Here is a 7,765-nt window from a genome sequence, read left to right on the forward strand (position 1 = left end):
CACAACCCACAACAGCCCTGCTGTTCCTTTAAAACTATGGACCAGACTCTTCTTTCTCCAACTCCCCCCCATAAACCCTCTTCCTGGGAGGCCTTCACCTACAGTGAACCAGCATGGCTGCCTCACTATTCATATTATAGTACAGTTCACCCCTGAATAAACCAAGTTCCTTCAAGTCAAAGTGACTGCTCAGTGTTTTTCTTTTTAAATCACCCACAGCCCAGAACAGCAATGCACGAAGAAGGAATATTTGGGTTGGGGATGTAGCTCAGAGGTCCAGTGCTTGCTTAGCATATACAAAGCCCTAGGTTCAATCCCTAAAATGGATTAAAAAAAAAAAAAAAGAAGAAAGAAAGAGAAAATATTTGCCAAATGATCAAACAAATGAAACAACAAATGTTGATTTAAAATATTTCACTAGTGGGGCTGGGGTTGTGGCTCAAGAGGTAGAGTGCTTGCCTAGTACACGTGAGGCACTGGGTTCGATCCTCAGCACTATATAAAGTAAAATAAAGACATTGTGTTCACCTATAACTGAAAAATAAATATTAAAAAAAAAAAAAAAAGCCAACCTAGGCCTTCTGGTCTTAGAATCCCAAAGAACAAAACTTCTTTTAAATATTAACTATTCAAAGTTAAAAAAGATTCAAAGGTGGACAGCAACACAAGATATTTCTTAACCTCCAAAGAACTAAAGTGCATTTGGAAACCTCCCCTCTGGAGGGTCAGACCTGTAATCATTTGGGGAAAAAGCATTCAATTCAGTTCTCCTGGGGCAAACACTGTGCTGGATTGACCTTCACCCATGGACTCCCAGATTCTACTTCAGCACAACAACTTGTTGCCATTTTGCCCACACAAACTATCTATTTTCTAAGATAATAATTCTGAACCACTTACTTCCTAGTCTGGGTGAGAGCCGCAACGTGCCCCCACACTCTAGCAGTCTGCTCCTGCTCTCATCACCCTCCCACCTGGAGTTTTCTAGCTTGTTCTTATTACCATGTAGGATTAAATACCCACTCACACCCTTCCAGCAGTATTAGTATTAGTACATATCCCTTTTAGACCTATACTATCTCCTTGAGTCCTAAATAAGCTTTTTTTCTGAAATATGAAAAAGGTCTGAATTTTTTATTCAAATGGGGTTCAAGATTTTTAGTCTAATTTCAGCCAAATCTTTATATCCTGGGGCATTTTTTTAATAGCTTTTATTTTTTTAACGTTAATATGTGCATTAGAGAAAAAATAAAAATACAACCAAGAACAAAGTCACCCAGTCAACAAGCAGCTTAGCTGGACATGTCCCTTTTATTGTATACATACATACACAACATCCCCCGCCTTTTTTTTTTTGCTTTTTTAAAAATTAATTAATTTATTTTATTTAGGTATATGTGACAGCAGAATGCATTTTTATTCATTGTACACAACTATAGTACAACTTTACAATTCTATGGTTGTGTACCACAACATCCCATTTTGTGTGATTGAGATCGTAGTGTGTATCATGCTTTCCCACACATCATGATATTCACCAAATCAAAATCCCAAAGCTACAGAAGTATTTTTGATAACCAAGAACACACTACACCAACTCAATCTATTATCCTTTCTTGGGGACTATCCTGGGGCATTCTTAATTACAGTAAGAGATAGGTCCTGAAACTATATACTTTTTAAGATGTAGAGTGGAAAACTCATTTTTAGTTAATACTATATTTAGGTAACATAGTATCTATACCTAAGATCTGAGGGTTGGCTGAAAAACATACTTTTTATGGTAATAAAATGTAAAATTCATCATTTTAACCATTTTTAAGTATAGAGTTGGTGGCATTAAGTACATTCACATTGTTATATAGTCAATATAACACCATCACCCATCTCCAGAACTTTCTTTGCCCAAGCTGAAACTATACCCACTAAACCTTAACTACCCTTTCCCTCCTCTCCCCTGACAACCACCATTCAGTTTCCATGAAATCTGATTATCCTAGGTACTTCACAGCAGTGGAATCATCTGGGATTTTGTGTCCAACTTACTTCACTTTGCATAACGTCTTCAAGATTTGCCCATATATGTATCAGAATTTCCTTCCTTTTCAAGGCTGAAATAATATTCCACTGTATGCATTTACCATGTTTTGTTTATCCATTCATTTCTTGTGCGGCATGTGGGTTGGTTTTACTTTTTGGCTATTGTGAGTGCACATACCAGTTCAAGTCTTTGTTTTGTAGTTCTTTAGGGTATATACCCAAAGTGGAATTGCTAGATCATATGTTTGATTCTAAATAAGCTTTTGATATCTGAATGCTCTCACAGCTATCAGCCTACATTGAATTAATTCATTTAACAAATATTTACTGAGTTGCTCCTATGTCCCATGTACAGTTATGTGCTAAGAATACAGAAGTTAATCAAACAGTCCCTGCTCGATGGGAAATAGATCATAAAGAAGAAAACAAAAAATACACAAAATAGTTACAGATAGTGATGATACTTATAAGGACAACAAATGGGCGTGAACAACTTTAAGTATTAACAGACTAAAACACTGAGAAGATAACAAAGACTTGCTGTGCCATAGAAAGTGCTGAGATGAAATCAGAACAGTGAAAAGGAGCCAAGCATATGAGATTTGAGGTAAGAACAATACAGGCAGAGCAAATGCTTAGTGTAAAGCCCTAAGACAGGAAGAAGTAGGACTTGCTAAGGATCAGTATGTCAGACCTTTAGGTTAGTAATCAGGGTCCTGTGACCGAAGCCTGAGGAACAAAGTAGGGTCCACAGAAAATTAGATTCAAAGGCCTAAGGACCAGAGCAAGAACAGGAAAACAGATTTTTACCTTGATGTTATGTATTTTCAGCTTAAATGGTCTCAAACCATTTCCTAAAAACTTTGGTCTCAAGCTACTGCCCAATCCATTTGTGAAATCTTAAACTAACAACTAGTAAAACCCAGGGGGATGTGTCACAAGTTGGACACCTGGATTTAGCAGTGAAGGGCCACACATGAGGAGATGTCTGCTGAAGCTCACTACAAGAAAGGCCGTAGTAATGGCACAGATTCTGGGTTCAAATCCTACTCTGCCATGTCTTAATAAGCACCCTCAGTAACTGATACCTGTGTCTTAGTATTTTCACATCTAACACAAGGATAATGATGCTCAGAAGCTGGTTGTGAGTTAAATGAAACATCAGGCAAAAGGCAATCTGAACAATGCCAGGCACAGAGTAAATACTCAAAAACCATCAGTGATTATTGATATTAAAAAATCCTGGGAGCCGGGCCTGGTGGCGCACACCTGTAAACCCAAAGCTCAGGAAGTTGAGCCAGGAGGATCATGACTTCAAAGCCAGCCTCAGCAAAAAAGCAAGACACTAAGCAACTCAGTGAGACCTTGTCTCTAAATACAAAATAGGGCTGGGGATGTGGCTCAGTGGTTGAATACCCCTCAGATCAACCCCCGTCCCCCCAAAACTGGGGATTTTAGGATCTTCTTAATTACCATTACCAGTGTAACATCTGCTGAGCACCCCAGTCTAATATGGCTCACGGCAGCTGCACTGCCATTCATTGTGTGCCATGATCCTCACAACCCCAGGGAAAAAGAAGTAAGTGAAGACACTTATAAAGAGACCAGTCTTCCTTATGCCTCTGAATCTTACCTGGAATGTTGCCACACAAGAGTATCCAGCCAGGGATTAGCTGAAGGAACTAACTTCCTTGTTGAACAACTAGACTGGAGAGTGAATCTGAGCAGAGAGTAACAAGAGGTGTGCAGAAAGTTTAAAGAAAGATAAGGACACAGTGTGCATCAAGAAAATAAGAAGCAGAAGTCATCAGGACAGTGAAGATATTTAGCAAAGAAATCTAAGAGGGGAAAAAATTAAAAGTTAGTTTAGTGATAAATTTTTAGTATAATTTTTGCCACTGACATAAAAGCGAATTCTCTAAATAATGATACGTGGGTGTGTTTAAGGGAAGAAAGCTTAGAATTTCCAGGCTCTGATCTGTCTTCAGAACCCCACATTGGGGCCACAAGGAGTACTGCTGGCCTGTTCCTGAGTCATAACATTTTATGTCTAGGGTTCTAGGGCAGGCATGCAAAATTGTTTTCTCTATATTGCAGACTAAAGCCCTAGACTCATTTCTTCCCAGGAAAACAAACAAAAAACCCAAACAAAGCCAAGAAACAAAAAACAACTTCTGTCTGCGTCACACACAGATCTTGTGTTCTCTGCTTTCCAGAGAACACTAAGGGTCAGAGAGCTAACTTGTCTAAAGTCATATAATCAGAAGAGTCAGAACCTTAACTCTCGCTTATCTTTAGTTCCAAAGTCTTTTCCCAGAGCACTGCACTAGATAAAAACACAATCACCCACAAGTCCTTACAAGTCCCCTCAAGTAAGAAATTCAAAATCTGATTCCATAACTAGTATTTCCGGTCCAGTAAACTGCCTGACTGAAGTCTCCAAGTGTGCTAGCTTCAGTTGACCAAGGGTCAGTCACTTAACTGTCAGAACCCCGAAGTACAGGCACGGGGCCAAGAATCCTACAGCGCAATGCCTGTCTCTTAGCTAGAACAGAGGGTGGCAGACTGCAGGCAACAGGGATCTGGGAGCACGCCCAAAGTGGACAACAGTGAGGAACGCAGCTTTGAAAAACCAATCCGGGCTCGATTCTGGGTTCTGCCATTTTGCCCAGCTCCTCTCCCCCAGACTCACCCTCCTCATCCGCAAAATGGGGAAACGCCACTACCACTGACTTGCAGTGAGGACGAGGTAAGGAGTTGTCTTCAAAACGAGAGCACTGGGGCTGGGGTTGTGGCTCAGCGGTGGAGCACTCGCCTAGCACGTGCGAGGCCCTGGGTTCGATCCTCAGCACCACATAAAAATAAATAATTAAAATAACGATATTGTGTCCAACTATAACTAAAAAACAAAATATTAAAGGAAAAAAACCCCGACAGTACTCGTATAAGAAAAGCGCTCAGCACTGGGCGGTTAATTATGCCCACAATAAGCCTTCGTAACGCTACTGGCCACCATCCGCGCTACACCCAGGTGCCCAGGACCCAGAACTGCGGCTGACGGCCTTCGGACCCCTCCGCCTAGGCGCCAACCTGCAGCTCTCTCGGTTATTTCGGTTTCCCAGAGGCTGGGAAAGCGCGCGGCGGGAAAGCTGGGTAGCACAGCGCCGGGGCGCCGAGGCCCTAGGACCCGAGGGTGCCCACTTACCAGAACGCAGCCCAGCACGTGTATGGCTACGCCTCAGTCCCACGCCGCCGCCGCCGCGGATCGCACCACAACTGGACACCCACCTACCTGCGCTCAGCCGCGCGCCAGCCACGTGATCCGCGGCGTCCGCTCTCAACCCGAACTTGGCGCGCAGAGACTGAGTGCCTCGCCCCCGTCAGGCCCCGCCCCGCCCCCGCCCCAGGGGGCGCCAAATCAGAGCCCGCGCCCCCTCCTCCCCTACGCTATTGGCTGCACTGAAGCGATGGGCGGGGCCAGATCCGCCGGCTTGGCTAGCAGCCTCTGGGTGCAGCTGCTCACTTTGGGGCGGGGAGTCTGAGGACCTTCAGCCTTCGGTTGCCGGCTGCTGGGGAGGCAGCGGGGATTTACAGCGAAGATCCTGCCACAGTCCCCCTGGCGGGGCTGCTAGGGTTTAGGAGTTATGGGTGAATTTTGTTACTTATATTTAACTTTTTCAGTCAGTGAAGTGCTCATTTAAGCAGGTCAAACGTGGTTCCAACCGACACACTAAGAGTGGGGTCCTAGACCAGGCACTGCCTTTGGCAGGGCTTTGGAAGGATTAACAGACTAAAACACTGAGAAGATAACAAAGACTCAATAAATATTCGATCTTGTTGAGAATAATTGCTTGCTGGGCGCGGTGGCGCTTGCCTATAATCCCAGCGGTTCGAGAGACTCAGGCAGGAGGATCTCGGTTCAAAGCCAGCCTCAGCAAAAGCGAGGCACTAAGCAATTCAGTGAGACCCTGTCTCTAAATAAAATACAAAATAGGGCTGAGGATGTGGCTCAGTGGTTGAGTGCCCCTGAGTTCAATCCCCGGTATTCCCCCCGCCCCCCCGCAAAAAATGGGAAAGTCAAATGAATAATTTAAGCTCCTACTTTAAGAAACTAGGAGAAAAAATCAGTAAACCGAGAGCAAGGAAAAACAAGGAAATAATAAAACAAGTAAAAACAGAAATCAATGAGCTTGAAAATAGAAGAACAATAGAGGAATACCAATAACTCCCAAAGCAAGTTAGCCGAAAAGTCAAAACTGGAAAACTTTTTGGACAGATTGACAAAGGCGGACATTGGGGAGATAAGAGAAAAAGCAGATTACAGACATCAGGAGTGAAATAGGAAATATCCCTACAAATCCTGCAAATATGAAAGAATAACAAAGGGCAACTCTACACACGTATTTGAAAACTGACATGAAGTGAATCTGTTCTCCCACAAAGCACACATTATCACAACCTCACTCAATATTAAGTAGGCAGTTCTTGACAAACCCGATAATTATTAAAGAAACTAAATCCAGAATTTGAAAACTCCAGGAGGAGAAATCTCCAGGTCCAGATCGTTTTAAGGGAGTTTTTAAATAAACACTTGAAGAAGAATCAACACGTATTCTATATCAATGTCTACATAATAAGCCTTCATAACGCTACTGGCCACCACTTTTTTCTCATCAAGAAAAATTGGAATTTTTTCATACTCTTTTTATGGGGCCCATATTACCTTGATAACAAAAGTAGATAAAGATAGTACCAAGATTATAAAAAGAAACCTATAGCCAAATATTCTTAGCTGAATATTAGCATATTGAACATATCAAAAGGGACTGGGATGTGGCTCAGTGGTAGAGGCATGCTCAGCATGTGTGAGGCCCTTGATTGAATTCTCACACCAAAATAATAATAGTGCATCAGTATATAAACAGAACTGTACGCCATGACAAAATGGAGTTAATTCTATAGATGGAAGATTGATTCAGTATGTGAAAACCAATTGATGTAATCCAATACAATTGATGTCATTAGTAGGCTAAATAAAGAGTTACATTTTATGCCAGTTGATGCAGCTATAAAACATTGATGACAGAATTCAAGTATCTATGGGCATAGTGGCACATCCCTATAATTCCAGCTACTGAGGAGGCTGAGGCAGGAGGATCCTAATTTCATGGCCAACCTGGGCAACTTTGTGAAACTATTTCAAAATAAAAAAGTAAAAAAGGTTTGAGGAGATAGCTCAGTGGTAGAGTGCTTACCTAGCATGTGTGACATTAAGAGAGAGAGAAAGAAACAAAAACATTCAAATAAATGAAGAGACATACCATATTAATGGATCGAAAGACTCAACATAGTAAAGATGATAATTCATCCTAAATGCATACACAGATTTAACACAATACTTATCAAAATTCTTAGTAATATTGTTGTAGATATAGAAAAAATTATTTGAAAATTAAGAAAGGTAGAGGAATTGGAAGAGCTAAGAGAATATTGAAAACAGAAGAATAAAGTGGAAAGAACCACCCTGTTCAATTTTATGAATTCTTATATAGCTCAGAATGGATACACAGATCAATGGAACCGAATAGAGAACACAGGAATAAACATACACAAATACAATAATTTTTTTTTTTTTAGTTTTAGGTGGACACAATATCTTTATTTTATTTTTATGTGGTGCTGAGGATCGAACCCACACATGCTAGATGAGCAATCTACCACTGAG

General features: G+C 41.5%; 1 protein-coding gene across 2 annotated transcripts in view; it reads right to left on the bottom strand.

Moving 5' to 3' along the window:
* The window catches only part of Shmt1 (serine hydroxymethyltransferase 1), a 29,115-nt gene extending 23,700 nt beyond the window's left edge, over nt 1-5,415 (bottom strand). The window contains exon 1 of one of the 2 annotated variants that reach the window (XM_071603666.1): nt 5,333-5,415. The gene's annotated coding sequence lies outside the window, so the exon portion shown is untranslated. The other variant, XM_027921444.3, reaches the window with a different exon arrangement.
* Nucleotides 5,416-7,765: the final 2,350 nt, after the last annotated feature.

Source organism: Marmota flaviventris, chromosome 17 (assembly GCF_047511675.1).
Source record: "Marmota flaviventris isolate mMarFla1 chromosome 17, mMarFla1.hap1, whole genome shotgun sequence".
Taxonomy (NCBI): Eukaryota; Metazoa; Chordata; class Mammalia; order Rodentia; family Sciuridae; genus Marmota; species Marmota flaviventris.